We start from the raw sequence: 12,373 nt of genomic DNA, 5'->3' as shown, positions 1-12,373 counted from the left end.
TGTTGTAAATTGCACGTTTTTGTTAAACAGAGTGTACAGAAAGGGAGATGCACCATTATTTAGCAACACTGTAATAATGATATTTTTGTTTTTATACAATGAATGTCTAGCACATTCCTGTTCTTCAAGTGAGGCAGCACACCTGACTGAAAAAGAAATACACTGAAGCTTTGATCTGCTTCACTGTGGCACAGTCAACATACTGGACGTACCAAGTGTAATTGCATACCAGAGCATGTCAGGGCTTCTTTGCTGACTGTGAATTGGATTGACAGCATGGGTGCATGCTTTTCTATCAAATCTCACAGCAGTGCTCTCTCATAATTAGAGGCAAGGAGGTATGTTCTGAAACATATTGAATCAGAGCATTAAGGAAATGATAGCAGCACTGTTTTAAGGTCTTATGCAGCTGAGTAGAGGCTGCACGGCAGAAGTGAGACCACATCAGGAATCCATGGTACATTATAACCTTTGGCATGCTGCTAATGAGGTAAAATCGTACCTGCTTGATCGCTTTCCTTCCCATTTTTTCTATGATCTGTGTGTGTGATTTGGGGCCATATAGTACTCAATATCCACAGTGTAGCTCCCACGGTGATGTAACCAGTGTGTACGTTTGGGAAATATATAGTTCAGATTTTTTTCTTACTGAGATATATGCATCCCACATGCAACACAACCTTAGCTGAAAATGGGATAGAACATCTCCCAGAACAGCCCTTGCACTAGCTTTATATTTTGTACAAATACAAATATAAACTTCAGGTGTACATCATTTTAACAAATTCCTGTCAGTAGCAACCAGAGAAAGTTGTTTCATTTGGGCGGGGTAGCCAAGAAAAGAATTCCTCTGCACTCTCTCAATCTTTTTTGAGGATGGTGCTGTACAGCTTCCTTCTACTTAAAGCAGCTCCTGTGCAAACTGTTGGTAGGTATCCCTTTGAGGAATGCATTGGTTTCTTGGAGAATGTACTCTGATACGTTTCATTCATCCACCATTATCTTTCTGATTCTTGTTTATATGCTTCAGAGATGTGCCTTAATGTCACAGAAATTTTGGCCCGGAAGGGAACCTAAGAAACCACCTAGTCCATCACTCTGCAGCCTAGCAGAATTGGAACTGACTTATTCCAAAGATTGTGAACTGCTGTAGGAGATTATTTGCTCAATCCGTGTGGCAAATTTAATGGGTAGCCCAAGTCAACAAAATTCCTCTGGAGATTGAAAGGATATGTGTTACACAAGGTGCTTGCTTTCACGTAGCAATTTTCCTCTGCTTGTTTTGTTGCAATACTGTCATTTCAGTTAAACCTAAAAAATTGGTGTGCTGAACCATTTGATTGTTGGATGTGGATATTTGCAAGGTCATCAATAACTGCTAGGGCATATACATGTTTTAATAGCAAAAGACATTTAATTGTCATCCTTGCAGATAGGTTTCTCTTTTGTTTCTGCACTGCTCTAACCTGGACCCCCTATGTTGGTCTCCCAGTGGAGTTCCACTTTTTACAATTGATCAACTTCAAACACGAAATGTTGACAGAGCTGACCTGCAGCCCAGAAAGTGTGTTTCTGTGGTGAATGTGTCATGGTTTCCCACTAAGGTGTCACAAGAGAAAAAACTTTTTTTTTCCTTTATTTATTTTCTAAAGTTTTTTGTTTGTTTGCTTCTTTGCTTAGGAAATGCTGCCTGTTTTCGTTTAAACAATCTGTTTCCTTGGCAAATAAATAAATAGATAAATATGGCTATCAGGTGTTTAAAGCTGTTAAACTCAAATTTTCAAAAGCGAGAGGGTTTTCCCCAGTGTCCTAGACACATCCAGCTTTGGTAATTGCATCTTCCCTCCCTAACTAAAACCTTCTTGCAGGTTCATGGCATTCTTCCTGTCCTGCTCAAGTATTTTGCAGAGAACTGCTGTGACATTATGTGTTAAACATCTGCCACAAGTTTGCCCAGAATTCAATCACAGATGAAGTGATTTATGATAGATGGCACGCATATACACAGATTTTTATTACAATGGCTTCTACTGACCTGTAAGAGTTATTTAGGAAAAGCGCTTTTGAAGAAATCAGCTCAGTATCTAAATATGGCTTCATTCGAGGCCTCTATTTCAGATTATTTTTTCCAACCCCATCCCATCTCTTATAAGGAGGCACTGAGAAATGGCAGATGCATGTGATCAGCTGTGTTTATAAGACAATAACCTTTACTCTGCCCATTAATCCACTCCATAAATGCAACACACATTCCAGAGTGCTGTGCTGCCCCTATCATCAGCAGATAAAAACAATACGTACACACCTGCTAAATAAATATTTTCCCTGTACTCGTACAAATGTGACATTTCTTCCTTGAAATTATGCTGGCAAGAGGTCAAAGAGTACCAAAAAGTTCATCCTGCAGTGCTGATGGCTTATAAACTCACAAGGAGAGAGGAGCACACTGCACAAGTGATTTTTCACACTAGCTGAGGACATCTAGTGGTCTGTAAAACTTCAGGCAATCATCCGCGTACCAGTTACAAGCATTATTAAAAATAAGAAGCCCTACATATTCTCACGCCACAGCAGTAAGGAGAAAAAATGGAGAAAATAAGAATGTATGGAAGTGTCTGGTGTTTAGCTGCTGGAAATAAAACTACTGTGGCAGCAGCGATATAATTGGTGTAAGGTTCTTTATCCTAAAAAGTTAGGTGGTCCCTGTCTTAAAGAAAGTGAAGAAACACTCTCGTGAGCCCACTGAAAAAGAGAAACTCATAGGATCCAGGTGATGCACAGCACTGGCTACTGGTTTAAATGAGCCAGGCAATTTTACACTTCAGAATTATAACATTATACTGAGCAGAAAATTTTACTATGGATATTTTTAAATCCCTGTCTCAGATATGTCCTTGGAGCTAGAGCTGGGTGAGAATGTATGTAATGAATGAAATCTCTTTAAAACTCTGTGGTATAGAAATCAAAGTTATTATAATTTTGAATCATCTGCATCCTGTATTTGTTTACATGGACTAATCAGAGACCATGTACACCTGTTCTTTCCAGTATGTGTATCTCTGTGCATGTGTGTGTCTGTTTTCACAGAGAAAGTACACCCAAAAGCACGTTAATAACATTTTCTTATCCAGGAATGGACAATCTTTCTGATTTTACAAGCCACATGTGAATTCTTAATGCAGCCAGCAACCACAAGACACATAATCTGGTATGTCAGTGGAAGCAGGGAACTAGGAATGGCTGGAAAAGAACAGTGACTCCCTTTTTCTCCTACCAGCTTCTTGTGACACAGAGCTTGTCTGGCCCTCCCAGTAACCCAGCTGCAGGGAAACTGTCCTTTTCTTAACCCATAGAAAAGTTATTTAAATACTCAGCTAGAGATGAGTTTTCAGCTAGCTTTAGCAAGAGTAGATGCAGCAGACATGTTTTTGCCAGGCTGCCCAAGAGAAGACTCACGAAGCCACATCTGCAGTCAAAATGGGGCTGAGGGCTGAAGTGATCGTGCCACCTCAAAGGTCCTCCCTCTGCCCCCGATGGCAAGGGGGCTTGGGAGCTGTAAGTCAAGCACATTGGAGCTAGGTAGATACATTAAGCTGCAGCTCCTCCTTTGACCAATACACCATTTGCAGAATTACTGTAGTATTTGACTTTAAAGACAGCCAAGCAGTACAGCACATTTCTTGACTCAGATTAAAAGCACTTTGAATACTTGTGGCTAGACAATTTGTCTTGCCTTTAAAATAAAAAAATACAGAAGCCATACCAAACAGTTAAGCAGCATAAAGAGGCTGAGATGTAGGACTGAGAGACTGCGGGGAATTTTTACCTTGCCTGCTGCAAATCAAGATCATCCGTTTTACCTTCCCACAGTCTTACTCCCTTTGGAATACTCATGGTTATCATGAAATCTTATTCTTACAGTCTTTTGGATGCTATAATTAGATAATGTCTCTGGAAAATGATACCAGTCTGGATATAGCTGTGCTAATAATGCTTTGTATTACAACACCCCTTATCCATTGAGACTCCAGAGAAAAGCATATATGTATGAAAAAAAACAGATTTAATAAATAATACAATGTTAATGTATATATTATTTGTTGTTATGTATATGTGTCTATATACAAATACAGGGAGATATCTTTACATGTTACTTGTTAGGACTTTTTTGCCCAAAACAAAGAAATCCTGTTCTGGGAATGAAACAGAGCAGCTGCTGGGTAATTCAATGTGTCTGTTGCCTTTTGGGCATGACACCAAGATCTTCCTTCAAGAGGGGTCTTGCACCAAACAAGCTGCCTGCTATCAACAGCAACAACACACCTCCCATGACTGTCACATCCCAAGAAGGAGAGTAGGAGATGAATGGAATTCAATGTGTAGTACATGTTCATGGGCACAAGAATACTTGAATTAAAAAAGGAGGAAGGCACTTGTCTACAGCCACTGCAGTGTCAGTCTCATGCTAGAATAGAAGGCTTTGCTGTGAGTCCCAGAACTCCACATGTTCACCCAGCAATGCTCTTGCCATAGTGTCAGAAAAAAAAAAGAATGAAACTTGATTTTCTTGAAACCACATAATTTACTGTCTCTATGTAAGCATGTAATTATTTTGCTGTAGTTTGACATTGGAAGAAAGCATCATATAGATGATTACTTTCATCAGCAGTCTATTTTATGAAGGGGATCCACATTAATGGCTCAATAATATACATTAAACTTGGTCGTCTTAGAGGTAGATGAACCTACATGCAAGCAGAACTTATTTAATAACATCATCTGTACAAAATGCAGGTATTTCTTGTGTTTTTTTCAGTCCCTACTGGCTCCAGCAGCATGAGGACTGCTGCTCAGCAGTGTTGCTGGATCCAGCAGCAGGTCTTCAATTCCAGATACCAGCATTTGCTTCAGACCACTTGCATCTTTATTTTTTAACTTCTCTTCTTAGGAAACAATAATGATTGCATGATAGTTTTGTGAAGGTAAGCACCTCTTCAGTGTTGGAAAGAGAGAAAGTGGCAAAGAACCCCAAGTCTTGCTCTTGCAGACGAGACCTTTGGAGGCAGTATTTCATTAATTTCTCTCAAAAATAACCCTGAGACACAGGGTTTCACGCTAAATGCAAGTGAGTGAACTGCTCTGCCTTGTGTATTTGCACATGAGTCCAGCCCAGAAAGGGAAGAAAAAAAAAAAAAGAAACGGCAGCTACTGAAGGTATTTAAAAAAAAAATAAAAAAATCAGTGCATGGAAAGGGGCTTAATACGTTCACAATGTTATTTAGCTCTAACAAAGAACAGCAACCCCAGATGACCTTCTGGCTCCTGTCTCCACCCAAGTTCCTGGCCTCCGGTCAACGTCCTGGCAAAAGTTGCAGACATCCGCAATGCAATGCCAAGTGGCTGTTTTGTCTGTAGATATGTAATAGAGATTAGAGGAATGGTGGGGGGGAAGCTGCTACACATAAAACAGCACCTCTAAAAGCAGCCCTGGCACCAAATTCCCAGCCACAAACATTCTCCCAGCAGCACCAACCACCTCCCAAAGGTTCTGGAGGCTTAGCAGGACCCCAAAGTGCCCATCGCTGCAGCCTGTAGGTCCTTCCCCTCCACTCAGCCCTCTCCCACGTCAGGGCCAAGGCAAGGCCTTCATATCAATGATTAGCTCCTGTCCATGGAGTTCCAGGCCCACACAAGAGGTGGGCTTGTGATATAGCGCTGTGCTGGTGAGCTGGGTCATGGATCACCAGTCACCTCTCAGTGCGAGCGTGCCAGCTGGTGCTTGGATGGGAAGAGGAGTGTAGCCCTGAGCAGAGCTTGTTAACACTTCCTGCCTGCAGTCAGTCACACAGAACCGAGCCTGGGGTGGAAATGGCTTTTGTTTTCCCGTAGTAGGCTTTAAAAGAAAACCCAGTTCTGACTTCAAATACTTTTTCCTCCCTTTTTTTCACTGGAGACAGGAAACAGTTCTTTCATGTGTCCAGAAATACAAATTATGACTGGCAGGACATTAGAGTGCAGAAAAACAGCTTTTGGAAAATATCCTGGAGGAGCAAGTGAGGCAGATTAAAGGTTAGGACCTGCATCTATCCATCCAAGCCCTTTGAGTCACACACAGCAGCTTTCAGGAGCTTGTTTGTATTTTCAACACAGAACTGAATAGATCTGCATTTTTAATAAAATGCGAAGTGGAAGGGGAAAACACTGTGCTCTCCTTCTCTTTCCTTCTCCTTCTCCTCCTTTTTTCTCTTTCTTCCCCTCCTCCTTGTTTTTCTCCTCACTCGTATGGACAATAATAAAGCAAGCACCAAATATTTTGCTTTAAAATGCGTTCATTGTTACCATTTTTACTTTTACCAAGACCAATATTACTGGGGAATGGCAAAGGAACCTTTTCGAAAATAATACGTTAATTCTGTACAGCGTAATATGTATGACTGTAGTGTTTATGTTATCTTGTAAGAATTATGCAGTATGTTATTAAATTCTCATTGTGCTAATATTTGGGGTGAATTTAATAATAGGCTGCCAGAAGAAATCAGGTCAGAGAACATGATGTTTCTATTAAGCACCCAGATTCAGTAAACATTTTGGGTCTGTTAGGGGAGACAGCACCAGCTACCTGCCACGAGGCTCTACCCCCAGTCCTACCCAGATAACAGTCTGCAAAGCTCTTGCTGCTTTCCCTGCTCTGTGGTCCATTCCACCACCCCTCCAGCAGGCTGGAATTTATGCAGCAGTACAGCTTTGTGGTGGGAGCCCAGGACTGGATGCTGTGCTCCAAATGGGGGCTAAAATAATAAAAATAATATTAATAAATAATTCAGCAAAGATAGAAAACTGAGATCCCAACAGCATGTTCTATTGCACTTTTCACAGAAACAGGTGTTTGAAACTCTGACCAACTGATGTGCTCAGACTTCCCCTGCTGAACTCGTGTTTGGGGCAGCATCCACCAACAATCCTCATACTTTGCAATAGTAGGGCAGCCACAACCACTCTGTGTTTCCCCATACTTCACAGCAGTGTAGTCTACAGAAGAGTGACCCCTGTTCAGTTTGTAAGACAGTTCTGAATCTTTTGGGAAGGAGGATGTCAACAAATGATTTCTATCCCACAACCATAACTCCTCCATATTGTTTTTCTCCAGTTTTCCGTACCCTTGAAATTCCTTTTCTCTTTCTCTTCTAACAGATGCTGCCTGACTTTTAGAAACTAATTAAAAAAACAACCCAAAAACTAATAAACTACAACTAATAAAAATAATAAATAAATAAATAAATAAATAAATAATGGAAATAACAAACAAATGCTTGAGACTTGAAGAAAGCTGTGCCCAAAAGTACTGATATGTTGTGAAGATGAGAGGGTGAGAGAAGAAACCTTTGGCTATGATGAGACACAGATGTCTAATCCTGCATGTGTCCAGCAAAGTTACTAAGTCAATATTTGTTTAGATTGGGTCCCATCACACAAGTGTGTTTATTAGCATAACAAATTTGCAGTGGCCAAGGAAAGGAAAAAAATGACTTGCCTAATGGAAACGAATTGTGCAGCATAACCTGGTGGTACTTAGGACTGTCTCATGGTTTTTAATGTCTTTCCCCACACTGAGAGAAAGAGTCTTGACTCAGGCGCCAGTAGGTCTGTAAAGCCATTGGTAGAAAGCCAGGGCATACCATTTAATGGAAGGACATCATTAAATATGCCTTTACTTTTATTACTTTGTAATATTATTATGCAGCTGAAATAAATCACAAGTTGTTTTTAGTGGGATTCGGTCACAAGCCACAAAAGCAATGAGCTGGGGGGCTTGCTCCTTGATCTCCCTCCAAGCAACCTTCTGTATTCACTGCAAACAGCAAAACTTGTGCAGAGAGGTCAGCCTAGGGACTTTTGTTCCTTCAATATTTTTAAAAGCATAATAAACAAGTTCGATTTCTTAAATTCACAGGACCAATTTCCAGGCTACTGCAGCCCAAGTCTGCAGGCAAGCATGTGCTACAGAGCCCTCAGGCCAAAATGGATGACTCAGTACTGATCCTACATCACCAACTCACTGGCCAAAAGAACAATGGAAGAGGCTTGGTGGAGGTCAAGTGGGTTTCAGCTCTCCTGCATGGTCCCAGCATGACTCCAAATTCCCTCCCAAATTAGAAAGTACAAAGGTGTTCCATGCTCAACTATCTAGTTTGCTGCAGTGCAGCATCACTGAACTAGAAAAGGGATTTGGCTCTGACCCCACAGCCACGTGAGCAAAGCATGAAGTCTTGAAGTCTTCAGGCATGCAAAAGAGAAGTTAAAAAGAACATGTAAAAATCTGTGCTCAGACTTTCACCAAACTGTGACAAAATAACTCGGTGGAGAGGTTGTCCTAAGAAACTAAGAAATGCAACTCCAAAGCTTTTAACTGTTGGTGTGGCGGGTTTTTTTGTTTTTTGGTTGTTTTTTTTTCCAGTGAATTAAGTGCTAATGAAAGGTATGCATCATCCCGACCCTTTGCTGCTTCTATTTGTAGGAACATAGGTGGTTTCCAAGGTCTTGGGCTCCAAGCTTTGCAACCCCAAGGCATTGCTCGATCACGGCCAGGCTGGGGAGGTTGCCTACCAATCCTGAGTGGTGAGAAGTGGAAAACCACAACTGCAATTAGGGAGCAGATGTCACACGATCTTAATCTGTCCTTCTCCAACCAAGGTTGAAGCTAGTGGGGACCTCTGTCACCACACGCAAATGACAAAGAGGAATTCCCACTGGGAACTCTAGAAATTGTTGTTTTTGGAAGGAGGTTGATGTGGATTAGACTGAGTCATCTTTTCTGTTGTTGAAATACTCCGTTGCGGTTCTCCATTCAGCCAGCAATGAAACGGTTTGCATCATATAGAAGATTTTTTCAGCCTTTTTAATTCATAGCTTTCATTCTTTCATGTCCATTTTAAAATGGAAACTATCCTCATTCAAAATTAGAAGTCACATGTTTTATTTAAAAATAAGAATTTTCAGACCTACATTTTGAAAATATGAATTAATAATAATTAAATATTTGCTTGCTTTTTACAGACATTTCTACCTTGTTTCTTGTGGCTGGAACTAGATGATCTTTGAGGTCCCTTCCAACCCAAACCATTCTATGATTCTATGATTCTAAACCATAACTCACTTTCGTACATCAGAAAGCATGCAGAGTACCGTTTGTGTTTAAATGGGATGAACTCTTAAAAATCTGTTACACAGTCACTCATTTTCTTAACTCCTACGTAAGTGAGATATTAACTTTGTTATACAGAACATTCTGTAGAAAAAATATATATGCCTACGTAAATAGGAAGTTACTGACCCTGGTGTGCTAATAATGTTAGCTTCACAGGTTTTGCATTTGTGCTAAGTGTTCAAGTTCTCCCTTGAACATTTATTTTCCATTTTTTTTAGTTTAGATGCTCACATACAACTTTACAGAGAAGAAGAATGCTAGACTGCAATTTAGAGAGTACGGGTGAAATGCTGGTGTTTTTTGTGTGAAACAACCAACAGCTCTGTATGTTATCTTTAAGGTGCCTTTTCATTTCTTTCTGTTAGGTAAATGTTAGCAGGATCTTTATCATTTGTCACTCTTTATTTTATTTTTATTTTTATTTTTATTTTTATTTTTATTTTTATTTTTATTTTTATTTTTATTTTTTAAAATTATTTTTGTGTTACATTATTCATGTGAACAGTATGTGTTGCAAGGCTCTTTTGTCCACTATTTAGATGCAAGATATTCAGGTTTGAGTTTTGTCTAAAACATGTCCAGTCCAAAAGAGTCTGTCTCAGAAGGCAATCTTGAAAGGCTTCAGTTTAGAAAGTTCAATTAAGATGCCGAAAAGTGCGGATCAGAGAGGTGAGTTACCATGCTTCTGGGTCAAGAAAAAATCATTAACAACATGATGTGAAAATTGTTTCACTCAAAGAAGGGGAAATCAACATTTTACTCGGGTAGATAGTGATAGGAAAAGGGGGAATGGTATTAAGCTCAAGGAGGGAAGGTTTAGGTAAGGATGTCAGGGGGAAATTCTTCACAGAGAGAGTGGTGAGGTGCTGGAATGGGCTGCCCAGAGATGCTGTGGATGTTCCTTCTCTGGAGGTGTTCACAACATTCAAGATCAGTTGGATGGGGCCCTGGGCAACCTGTTCTAGTACCAGATCTGGACATTGGTGGCCCTACCTGTGGCAAGAGGGTTGGAACTTGATGATCCTTGGAGTCCCTTCCAACCCCAGCCGTTCTATGGCTCTATGATTCACTGCAGAAGTTCAAAAAATCCACATGGCCTGTCCTTTTCTGCAGTACAGTTGTGTTTCAGTGAAGATTATTCTTAGTGTTACAAAGAGCAAAAAGTGGGTTTAAAAGTACACCGTATCTGACTCACAAACATCAGAAAGGAGACAAATGACCACTCTAGTGGTCAAAATTCCCACCAATACATTGACACCCCTGTGAAAAGCTTGCAATCTGGTATAAGAGAGGCGCTCTGCTATTTTGTAAGCAAAGCTGCTAAATATCTTTCTACAATGAAAGAAGCAGCGAATCCACCAACTTCCTCAGTGCCAGAAATTTTCTGTCAGCAGCACAGAGCTCAGGTGCACCACGCAGGTAACAGCAGCAACAACAGCAGAACAGGCTGGATGTGTTCAGGGGATTTTCTTTCCAAAAACACAGAGAGACTGCAGAAAAAAAGCACCCTAAGAGGTCCTATAAAGGTGCAGGTCTGTAGGCAGAAATATCCAGCAGGTTCCTCCTGTATTTCTGATGATCTTTCAATTTCTGTTCCTGAACTAGAAGAATGCTTCCTTACCACATGTTCTTTATATCTCCCTGCCCTGTATAGATGCATACAATCTTCTTATTTGCATATGGAACTTAGATTACAGAGTTCTGTTCACGAACTGAGAGGGACCCGTGCTCCCAAGCCTGTCCTCCAGAGCACTAATTCACCCCTCCCTCTTTGCTGTGTCTGCCAGTGGAAAAAATTAGCAAACTCTATTTACAAATATTTTTGCCTCTTGGCCCTCTGCCTAATGCTGTGCTATTAAGACTGTGTTGTTCCACTAAACAATTGCCAAATTTTTTTTCATGCATGCATTGACTTGCTTTTGAGTTCAGATATTCTTATTTCACTGCCCACTGCTTCTTTCACAGTGAATGCTCTAGAATTCAAGCTTGACAGAAATTTTCCCCTTTTCTCTTTGCTACACCACTAAAAATATACTCCCAGAAGTACAGGTAAATTTCTTCAGTTAAGACATTTTCTATCCCAGCCTCTCCCTTCATCATGGACAATGTTCTGCTAAACTTGGAGCACCATTCCCCAAAACTTCACACTTACATCAGATGAGGTCAAAGAGACTGTAACCACAAAAATTGACAACCCAGTGGAATTTGGGTACCCAACTCTGAAAACAGTATCCTGGGAAAACCTTTTCTCAGCTGGAGCCTGATTCCAAAGACAAGTAATCTTCCTTTTTCTTCCTTTTCTGCATGCCCAAAAATGTCACCTTAGTGCCTAAACCAAGTTACAATAAAGAAACAAACATTTCTCCTCTTCTCCTCGTGGCTCTTGATGTAGTAGCCATTCTCAGAGCATATTTTCAGGATTTTTCTTCCTCCAAATTGCCTTGGTGACCAAAAATTTCTTTTAAAATGCAGAATAAAGAATTGTTCCTTGTACACCTTCCTGCAGTCTTCCTTTTTCTTTACACCTTTCTTGAACAGTGGCCTAGAAAGTAAGGCACCCTTTTTCTATCTGCAAGGACAGAGTCCCTTGGGATGCCCTCTTTAAAGCATCTGTAGTCCAGATGGAGACCAAACATCAACAATCCTGTTCCCTTCCAGTTCTGTTGAACCAGAGCCAGCATGACTCAAATGACTATATTACATGTATTCCTGTTTGAAGAATCACTTCAGTGGTGAATTACTTATTTTTGCCTTTTCTTGTTAGCACAGAAAACTTTCAGGTCTAATCTGTGCCTGTATAGACCGTTTTGGTTAGGTATCAGTGCAGTAGTGTACTGTAAGCAAATAGCAAATACGATGGTAATGCTACATGTTCTGACACACAACATCAAATACAAATATGATTAAACAGCCAATGGGTGGTTTCTATTTTCCTTCATTCTGGTGTAAATCATTTTGGTAATCAGACAGAATACGGACCATGTGTAGAAATTGTAGGGAGGAAAGGAAGGAAGGCAAGGAAGGCAAGGAAGGCAAGGCAGGCAGGCAGGCAGGCAGGCAGGCAGGCAGGAAGGAAGGAAGGAAGGAAGGAAGGAAGGAACGAAGGAAGGAAGGAAGGAACTCCATAGATGCTCACATTTTTAATGGCTGTGCAAGTATATTCATGCT

Source organism: Lagopus leucura, unplaced genomic scaffold, assembly GCF_019238085.1.
Source record: "Lagopus leucura isolate 7727_CA_CO unplaced genomic scaffold, USGS_WTPT01 Super-Scaffold_100159, whole genome shotgun sequence".
Taxonomy (NCBI): Eukaryota; Metazoa; Chordata; class Aves; order Galliformes; family Phasianidae; genus Lagopus; species Lagopus leucura.
This window is presented reverse-complemented; position numbering follows the sequence as displayed.